Source organism: Balaenoptera borealis (assembly GCF_965194805.1).
Source record: "Balaenoptera borealis genome assembly, chromosome: 17".
Classification (NCBI taxonomy): domain Eukaryota; kingdom Metazoa; phylum Chordata; class Mammalia; order Artiodactyla; family Balaenopteridae; genus Balaenoptera; species Balaenoptera borealis.
This window is the reverse complement of record NC_138876.1, coordinates 16,744,995-16,756,339: the sequence shown is the minus strand read 5'-3', so window position 1 is coordinate 16,756,339 and position 11,345 is coordinate 16,744,995.

The window sequence follows — 11,345 nt, the reverse complement described above, 5'->3', positions numbered from 1 at the left end:
CACAGAAATCTCTTGCATTCCTATACACTAATGATGAAAAATCTGAAAGAGAAATTAAGGAAACACTCCCATTTACCACTGCAACAAAAAGAATAAAATACCTAGGAATAAACCTACCTAGGGAGACAAAAGACGTGTATGCAGAAAACAATAAGACACTGATGAAAGCAATTAAAGATGACACCAAAAAGATGAACAGATATACCATGTTCTTGGATTGGAAGAATCAATATTGTGAAAATGATTATACTACCCAAAGCAATCTACAGATTCAATGCAATCCCTATCAAATTATCAATGGCATTATTTACAGAACTAGAACAAAAAATCTTAAAATCTGTATGGAGACACAAAAGACCCCAAATAGCCAAAGCAGTCTTGAGGGAAAAAAGCGGAGCTGGAGGAATCAGACTCCCTGACTTCAGACTATACTACAAAGCTACAGTAATCAAGACAATACGGTACTGGCACAAAAACAGACATACAGATCAATGGAACAAGATAGAAAGCCCAGAGATAAACGCACACACTTATGGTCAGCTAATCTATGACAAAAGAGGCAAGGATATACAATGGAGAAAAGACAGTCTCTTCAATAAGTGGTGCTGGGAAAACTGGACAGCTACATGTAAAAGAATGAAATTAGAACACTCCCTAACACCATACACAAAAATAAACTCAAAATGGATTCGAGACCTAAATGTAAGACCGGACAGTATAAAACTCTTAGAGGAAAACATAGGAAGAGCACTCTTTGACATAAATCACAGCAAGATCTTTTTTGAACCACCTCCTAGAGTAATGGAAATAAAAACAAAAATAAACAAATGGGACCTAATGAAACTTCAAAGCTTTTGCACAGCAAAGGAAACCATAAACAAGACGAAAAGACAACCCTCAGAATGGGAGAAAATATTTGCAAACGAATCAACGGACAAAGGATTGATCTCCAAAATATATAAAGAGCTCATGCAGCTCAATATTAAAGAAACAAACACCCCAATCCAAAAATGGGCAGAAGACCTAAATAGACATTTCTCCAAAGAAAACATACAGATGGCCAAGAAGCACATGAAAAGCTGCTCAACATCACTAATTATTAGAGAAATGCAAATCAAAACTGCAATGAGGTATCACCTCATACCAGTTAGAATGGGCTTCATCAGAAAATCTACAAACAACAAATGCTGGAGAGGGTGTGGAGAAAAGGGAACCCTCTTGCACTGTTGGTGGGAATGTAAATTGATACAGCCACTATGGAGAACAGTATGGAGGTTCCTTAAAAAACTAAAAAGTAGAATTACCATATGATCCAGCAATCCCACTATTGGGCATATACCCAGAGAAAACCATAATTCAAAAAGACACATGCACCCCAATGTTCATTGCAGCACTATTTACAATAGCCAGGTCATGGAAGCAACCTAAATGCCTATCGACAGATGAATGGATACAGAAGGTGTGGTACATATATACAATGGAATATTACTCAGCCATAAAAAGGAACGAAATTGAGTCATTTGTTGAGACGTGGATGGATCTAGAGACTGTCATACAGAGTGAAGTAAGTCAGAAAGAGAAAAACAAATATCATATATTATTGCATGTATGTGGAACCTAGAAAAATGGTACAGATGAACCAGTTTGCAGGGCAAAAATTGAGACACAGATGTAGAGAACAAACATATGGACACCAAGGGGGGAAAGCGGCGGGGGGCTGGGGGTGTGAGGAATTGGGCGATTGGTATTGCCATGTATACACGGATGTGTATAAAATTGATGACTAATAAGAACCTGCTGTATAAAAAAATAAATAAAATAAAATTCAAAAAAAAAAAAAAAAAAAGGTTAACAGGAGTCTGGGTGAAAGAAGAAGTTAGCCTGAACTAGGGTGAGTGTAGTAGAGACAAAGGAAATTGGATAGATTCAAGAAAGTTTATGTAGGTGGAATCAAAGGACTTGATAAAATAAAGAATGGGAGTAAAAGAGGGAAGAGTCAAGAATGACTTCTAGCTTCTGTCTTGAGCTGATGAGTGTATGACTGAGTTGAAGATTGGGGAGTAAAAGATTTCAGAGGAAATCAAAAGTTCAGAGGAGTTAAGTTTGAGGTGCTTGCTGTTCACCCAAGAAGAAATGACAAACATACAACTGGATATATGAAGTGTACAAAACTCTGAAGAAAGGTCCAGACTGGAGACCGATTTTGAGATCTATGTTAATATATAAAGTCTTGCAATGGGTGGGATCATCTCATAAGAGTGTAAAGGTAACTGTTACAGAGAGGAGAGGAAACCTGCTTTTGAGCTTAGATGAATAGCAACAATAATTTTTTAGCTTTTCAGATATATTGACTTCTTGATAATACAAAGAAGAAATGTTTCTCTAAGTATTCTAAGTCTCTTTTATAATTATTTCTGAACATAAAATAGCATTTGAGGAATTTTGTATCATATACTATACCAAGTGTTTTCCATGAATTTCTTTCTCACAGTAATGTTACCAATAATGTAATGCTATTACCTTGAACATACAGATAAAGAAGTTGACATGCAGAGAGATTAAGAAAAATTACTTATAATTGCTCAACTAATATGAAAGCAACTGGAATTAAACATACGAATTATATAATTCAAGAATTCCACTTCACCACTGAGCTAAATCACTTCTATTTAACTAATTTTTCAAAGTAATTTTATATAACCCTTACAACTTCCTGGTAAAGTTGGAAATACTACAGACACAGATTTTAAAACTTTAAAGCTCACAAATGATATGTAATTTGCTAAGTGCATAGTATCAGCGCTGAAGAGAATATTTGCCACAGCGATACAGTTTATCCATACACGATTAGGCAAAGACTTTGGCAGTATTAGAAAATAAGTACTATAGATTGCAGGTACATCCAAGACAATGTACCTTGGTTCATAATCCAAGGACAATGAATTATGATTAGATAAGTGAGGTTTCATCCTACCTCTTTATTAGCAGAACATTCAAAGGCCTACTACCTATGTGTCTTAGTGATATAAACAAAGGTTCTTTTATAAACCTAAGTATTTACATATCTCCCTGGTTTACAAAGTACTACCATATTCATATGATTTGAACACAACTTCACTCTTTACTCTCAGCAATGGAAGCAATGAAGGAACAAAGAAAGGGAGGGAGGAAAAAAGGGAGGGATGGAAGGAAGGAAAAAGAAAGGCTTGTGTTTCCTTGATTAAAATCTTCATCCATATCCCTTCCTGGTAATAATAATCCAGCTTCACTTTTAATACAATACAATGTTTCTCAAGGCAACATGAAAAATAGGCATTGTTCAGTAATAAGAAACTCATCAAAAGGGTGGTTTTGTCTGTTGAAAGCCAAATAACCAGCTGATGAATGAATTCGTCAGATCCCCATTATTTACTTAGGCATTGTATAGATGGGTGATCTTATTCCTTTTGAAGTTTCAGCTTCAAACAGCATCATTTTTTTTTCAGTTTTTTAAGAAAATATATTTACCTTAATTTGTAAAAAACCAAGTGGGTGAAATTTTGTAACACGCCTGGAAACAAGGGAAACAACAACAGATTGGGAAATCCCTGGTGTAGCTGCAGCCTGAATCACTCAGTTGTTTTTGCTGTTGGGAAGCCATGGCCTTCAGGGCCAGTGATGGATGAGTGATGGAGTCAGCCTGATTCTGTACAAAATCCATGCTTGAAGTGGCAGCCAAGGTCAAAAGACAAAGCTGGCTGGATCTCTGCACCTAGCGTACTGTTCCTGTTTTTTCAGGGGCTCTGGGGAGGCCCTTCAATGTGGGGGGCCAGGCTTATCAACCTATCCTTTTCCTACTCCCCCACTCAACACACATTGTTACCTCATTTCCATAATAAACTCATACTTTCTGATTACCACGTCAAGTATGCCACCCAGGTTCAGTGCCAGGGTAGAAAAAGTAATTTCTTTTGGCTGGGTTAATATGAACCTATTCAAAAAGTCCACAAAACAAATGCAGTCTGATTCTCCCCATTCTTTTTCTTCCCAGTCCTGTTTACCGAGAAGTATACTTTGGCTCAAATGTGTATTAACAAGGAAATCTATGTTTGTAGTGACCTGCTCTGAATGGGTCCCATTCTTACTGAAAGTCTTCTACTATAACAAAGGAAAAAATCCTGATAGGTTGGAGAGAGTAATTCATAGAGGAAGATGTGCTGACAGCTCCGAATGAATAGCTTTCCTCCTCTAGGGCTCCAACTCCAACTTCTAGGCCCCCAGGCTCAGGGAACTTATTCACTCACTAGAATCCCAGAACGGCAGTCACATCCAACCAAATCCTGGAAGTGATTAGAGAAGAGACCTCTTCCCTGAAAAAGCAGCCTTTCAATTAGCTACACACAGGGTTTTCTGGGAGTTTTTTTGTTTTTTTTTTTTAAACTAGGGAGTAGAGAAAGATGAAATTTCAGACTCTGGGTTTTAATAAGTCTCTGATTTTTCTATCTACAATGGCTTCCTGTATTCTGTGCATGATGAGCCAAATGGAGCTGCCATGTTGGAATAGTTATGAGCTATTCAAGAGCAGACCAAAGGCATGGAGCCTTTAATGAACTGGGATCAGATATTACCAAGATGTTGTTTATCATGACAACAAAGCAGAGGGACAGAGGATACATATAAAATATTAAGGTCATTTCCCTGGATGGGGAGAAGTCAGACCTGGATTCAAGTCCTATATACTGTTGATAAATCTGGTTACACATGACAGTGTGTTAAGATTATCCAAGCCTTAGCACAAGGAAGAAAAACTGAAGGCTCCTTGCTGAGTCTAGGCTGCTGGATTTGCATTTATTTTATCATTTTATTTTTGTCTTACATGCTCTTTAAAACATAAATTTGAATGCTTTAATGTAGTAATATCTTTCCTATCCTCCTCAGGCCCCACCACTTGCTTTTGGATTTCACCCATCCCACTACACATCCATTAAGTAAACTTTTACTGAACATCTACTATGTGTCTGGCACTATTCTAGGCACTGGGCTTTCAGCCAGCATCAAAAAATAGGCAAAATCTCTTCTCTCATGGAGCTCACATTCCAGCAGAGAGAGGTGGGAGGAGGAGAGAAAATAAGTAAAAAAGTAATGTATCTGACAGTGAAAGTATTATGGCAGAAAAAGAACAGAATGAACACAGTAGACAAGTGTTGCAAAGAAAGATAGGGTTGTTGTGAGAAACTGACAGACACACACACCCAAACATACATTCACCCTTTCCATAACAAGCCTCAAATCCCTCTATCTACAATGCAAAAGAAAATACCCAAAGAAAATCATCTTCCTGCAAGTCACAGGAACTGAATTTTCATTTCTTACCAGTTTATTTACATAACAAATAATCCAACTAAAGTCCCCTACTTTCCAAGAACTTAGCATGAAAGACATATTTCCACTGGCAGAGAGATGGGAGGAATCAAGGTAAGAGCGAGTATCAGAATAATATACAGTTTTTGCTTTGTTTTTCATCCTTGGGCTTTAACTTAAAGACTTCTCTATTGAAATAACTTTCCTTGTGAAGTCAGATATAAAAATATCATGTTCCCACTTATTCCAACCTCTTATCTAAATGATGCCCATTTATAAAGGGAACCTACCTCAACATAATAAAGGCCATATATGACAAACCCACAGTAAACATCATACTCAATGGTGAAAAACTGAAAGCATTTCCTCTAAGATCAGGAACAAGACAAGGATGTCCACCCTCACCACTCTTATTCAACATAGTTTTGGAAGTCCTAGCCACAGCAATCAGAGAAGAAAAAGAAATAAAAGGAATACAAATTGGAAAAGAAGTAAAACTGTCACTGTTTGCAGATGACATGATACTATACATAGGAAATCCTAAAGATGCCACCAGAAAACTACTAGAACTAATCAATGAATTTTGTAAGGCTGCAGGATACAAAATTAGTGCAAAGAAATCTCTGGCACTCCTATATACTAACAATGAAAAATCAGAAAGAAATTAAGGAAACAATCCCATTTAGCATTGCAACAAAAAGAATAAAATACCTAGGAATAAACCTACCTAAGGAGGTGAAAGGCTTGTACTCAGAAAACTACAAAACACTGATGAAAGAAATCAAAGATGACATAAACAGATGGAGAAATATAACATGTTCTTGGATGAGAAGAATCAATATTGTGAAAATGACTATACTACCCAAAGCAATCTACACATTCAACGCAATCCCTATCAAACTACCACTGACATTCTTCGCAGAATTAAAACAAAAAATTTTACAATTCGTATGGAAACACAAAAGACCGTGAATAGCCAAAGCAATCTTAAGGAAAATGGAGCTGGAGGAATCAAGCTCCCTGACTTCAGACTACACTACAAAGCTACAGTAATCAAGACAGTATGGTACTGGCACAAAAACAGAAATATAGATCAATGGTACAGGATAGAAAGCCCAGAGATAAACCTACGCACATATGGTCACCTTATCTTTGATAAAGGAGGCAAGAACACACAATAGAGAAAGGACAGCATCTTCATTCAATAAGTGGTGCTGGGAAAACTGGACAGCTACATGTGAAAGAATGAAATTAGAACACTACCTAACACCATACACAAAAATAAACTCCAAATGGATTAATGACCTAAATGTAAGACCAGACACTACAAAATCTTAGAACATAGGAAGAACACTTTTTGACATAAACCACAGCAAGATATTTTTTGACCCACCTCCTAATGAAAATAAAAACAAAAATAAACAAATGGGAACTAATTAAACTTAAAAGCTTTTGAACAGCAAAGGAAACCATAAACAAGACTAAAAGACAACCCTCAGAATGTGAGAAAATATTTGCAAATGAAACAATGGAAAAAGGATTAATCTCCAAAATATGCAAACAGCTCATGGAGCTCAATATCAAAAAAAATAACAACCCAACTAAAAAATGGGTAGAAGACCTAAATAGACATTTCACCAAAGAAGACATACAGATGGCCAAGAGACACATGAAGAGATGCTCAAAATCACTAATCATTAGAGAAATGCAAATCAAAACTACAATGAGGTATCACCTCACACCAGTCAGAATGGCCATCATCAAAAAATCTACAAACAATAAATGCTGGAGAGGGTGTGGAGAAAAGGGAACCCTCTTGCACTGTTGGTGGGAATGTAAATTGATACAGCCACTATGGAGAACAGTATGGAGGTTCCTTATAAAACTAAAAATAGAACTACCATATGACCCAGCAATCCCACTACTCGGCATATACCCTGAGAAAACCATAATTCAAAAAGAGTCATGTACCACAATGTTCATTGCAGCTCTATTTACAATAGCCAGGACATGAAAGCAACCGAAGTGTCCATTGATAGATGAATGGATAAAGAAGATGTGGCACATATATACAATGGAATATTACTCAGCCATAAAAAAACAAAATTGAATGATTTGTAGTGATGTGGATGGACCCAGAGTCTGTCATACAGAGTGAAGTAAGTCAGAAAGAGAAAAAACATACCATATGTTAACACATATATATGGAATCTAAAAAAAAAAAAAAAAATTGGTTCTGAAGAACCTAGGGGCAGGACAGGAATAAAGACGCAGACGTAGAGAATGGACTTGAGGACACGGGAAGGGGGAAGGGTAAACTGGGATGAAGTGAGAGAGCAGCATGGACATATATACACTATCAAATATAAAATAGATAACTAGTGGGAAGCAGCCACATAGCACAGGTAGATCAGCTCGGTGCTTTGTGACCACCTAGAGGGGTGGGATAGGGACGGTGGGAGGGAGATGCAAGAGGGAGGAGGTATGGGGATATATCTCTATGTATAGCTGATTCACTTTGTTATAAAGCAGAAACTAACACACAATTGTAAAGCAATTATACGCTAATAAAGATGTTTTAAAAAAAAGTAACTTTATATTCTTTAACCCTGTCCCCGTTGGCATCCTTCTGTCAACACTATCACTTTCCTCATTTCCTAGTGCCTGGACCATAGCAGGCACTCAAATATTTGTTGAATGAATAGAGTGTAAGAGTTTTTAACATCCATACCGGGAAGTGATGCACATCCCTTCTACCCACACTCTATTGGTTAGAACTCAGTCAGAGGGCCACATTAACTGCCAGGGATGTTGAACAATGTAGTCTAGTTGTATTCCCAGGAGAAAAAATAGATTTGATGAAGAGCTACCTAGTCTTTGGCCACATTTATAACCCCCTAGTTTCACCTTCAAAAGTCTAACTGAATGTCATTTAACTCTATTTAACCATATCGTTCCGTCTAAAGAGGAGTCATATACATAAAAAATGCCACCTGAGAAACTGAAATTTCCTAAGCCATGTAAGGAAAATGATATGTGGGTCGACCAAACTGGGAAAACAAATCCTCTATTTCCTTGAAAGAAAACTGGTGAAAAATCAACTACGTCTTTGTAAGATGCTAGAAGAAACAAGTAGGTAAACGTAAGTAGCTCTGGACTGAAAATTAATCACAGAATGTAGTTTCAGAAGTTGAAAATAAAGAAATGGCATAAAAGCCATTAACAACATGCTGTTGCCCTCAGAAGCAGCTACACAAGTATATATTTATAAGTAAGATCCATATGTTTTGCAAAAACACTCAACAAATCTAGAAAGTAGCATGGACATTATGTAGCTCTCCTAGGCTCTCTCCTGTGTGTGGACCTGAGCAAGGACTGGCATATTTTAAGCATAGAAAATAAGGCAAAATAGGGAACCATCTCATAAAAATAGTCATTGTGAAAAACGCCAAATAAGTGGAAAAGTTAAACTGAGAGTCCAATGATGGGATCATAATGCAGCCTAATTTGACTCCTGTATCCACAGACTTTCTCAGTAGAAAGAAATGGTACAAAAGGCAAAGCATCATGCTTTCAGTGGGGTTTTAAGTTGTGAAATTATCCTGTGGTAAGGATCAGGCTAGAAAGCTCAAGGATGACAGATCATTAAGTAAGAAGGAGCAGAATGGTGTGCAGAGCCCTGGTCCAGGAGTCAAGAGACCCAGATTCTGGTCCCTGCTCCTACTTGCTGTATAATGTTGAGCATATTATACACTCTCTCCTTCCATGATTCCAAGAAAACTTTTCAATCTTTTCTGGGCCCTCTGAATCTTGAGATTACTACCTTAAATGAATAAATGAATCACTGTTGGTTTGTGTGAGGTCGCCGATGTAATCCTCTGTTTAAAAAAAAAATGCTCTTGTTCAAATGTACTAATTTTTTTTGGCTTTTTTAACAGTTTATTTTTAAAGAATTTTATTCTAGTGGCTTATATTATTTTGTTTAGACTGAAAAATAATTCTAACCTATAAATTGAAAATAACCCTCATCACCCAAAAGAATTTTTTTTAATTTTTATTGCAGTATAGTTGATTTACAGTGTTGTGTTAATTTCAGGTATACAGCAAAGTGAATCTGTTACACATGTACCTATATCCACTTTTTTTTTTTTTAGATGTTCAGAACTTTTGAACAGAGCAAAGGGCAATGATCAGTTTAGGAATCTATATAACCTTAAGAAAATAATCTGGAAGAATTTTCTACTTATCCTAATAGGAAAAATAAAATAGGAAAAAATACAAGTCCAAATAAACACCACACACAAAAATATATTAAGTTTGATTCAGAAAGCTGCCTGACTATTGCATGAACTAGTTACATAGCCTAATCCCAGTGTCTTAACATTCTCATTTTCCTTATGCTTAAATTAGTGAAAAGGATCAAGGAAATGAATACAAGCATATCCAGATTAGCCAAGCATTAGAATCACCATGGTATTGGGAACACAATTCTATATAATAATGCTTTTGTGTTTGAAAATCACTGAGCTAAACGAAAGATTAAAAAGAAAGTCCATAGGAAGAAATACTGTTAATTTTCTTAAAGACAGAAAACTTTATCAATTATCAAAAGATATCCAGTAAGGGATAGGGGCTTCTAAATTGTTCCTTCTCTCCTGCAGCATTTACCCTATTCTTTTCTTTAATAATTGGTCTCTTTAACACAAATCATCTAATAGATGTGTTATTCAGTGAAGATTAAACAACTCTAGAAACTGTCTCTGTATCAGCTGTGTATATAGTATAATTGTATATGTATAATTGTGGAAGGGGCTCTTGGGAAGGCTAAAGTCAAATGGCGGAAGGCATAACTAACTATTTCATTTGAATTTTTCAGGACGCCTTTGAGGAAACAGACTAAGAGATGTTAAGTAAACAGCCCAAGCACCGACAACCACTAGGTGCAGATCCAGGCTTGGAATTCCAGGTGCCTCGGCCTATGCTTTGACCTTGACAACATTACAGTGGCTCCCATTTTCCAGCTCCTGAAAATTGGCCTGGTTTCAAAAAACAAACTCAGGTAAGGGGGCAGACACAGGTAATCCTGAGGACACCCCTGCTGGCATCTAGAATGGCATCAGCTGCAGGTAAAGTTGATGAATGCTCCTTGGGGAAGCAAAACACGATGATTCAAACGGAATGCTCAAATCCCTTTTGAAACTCCGAGGCAGAAGCTTACCAAAAAATTCCAGAAACTTTTCAGGACACCAGGGAATAGTGTGACTCTATCAAAATACCCTCAAGTCACCTGGTCGTTTATTTCGGGGATTTCTTGATTGCTAAGATAAATAAAAATCACTGCTTGCTAATAGGGTTTATAGAAATGAAGTGTCTCTTCTACTTCCAAAAAACAAGTTTGGGTTTAATGAAATGTAATTTTCTTAGTTAACTACTGAGAGAAAGCTATCTATTCTTGCTGAAGTGGTTAACTATGAGACTGCTGGGAAGTACAGACTCTTAAACACTACAGCACAAAATTGAAAATAACAGTACAACTCAGCATAAAAAAGTATTTGTCCTAATAGGCTTATCGTGGCTGTTCTGAGACATATCTGACAAAAGGAAAATAATTTTTGGTATTATATTTATAATTTTGTTCATAATGACTTTAAGCAAAGAGCCTCCGAGCTGGGAATATGCTGAAATGATAACAAAAAAAGAAAAAACTAGATAGAGGATAATTAATATCCCTGTGAAAATTCTTGTTCACTCCTCAAAGCCAGTTAAATGAAATAGACCAAACCTGAAATGTTGAGATTATTCTTTGTGATTTTGTTCGAGAGACAACACAGTTTACATACAATGCAAAAGCAGAGGAATTAGATAAGCAAGAATGAAATTCCCATAGAACGTCTTAGGATATGAATGAGGACTATTTTCTGCATCAATAATAGAAAGTCTTAGAATATGAACAATAAAGGATCTATGACATGGGAGAGTTTCACTCAAGCCTAGGTGTGTCAACA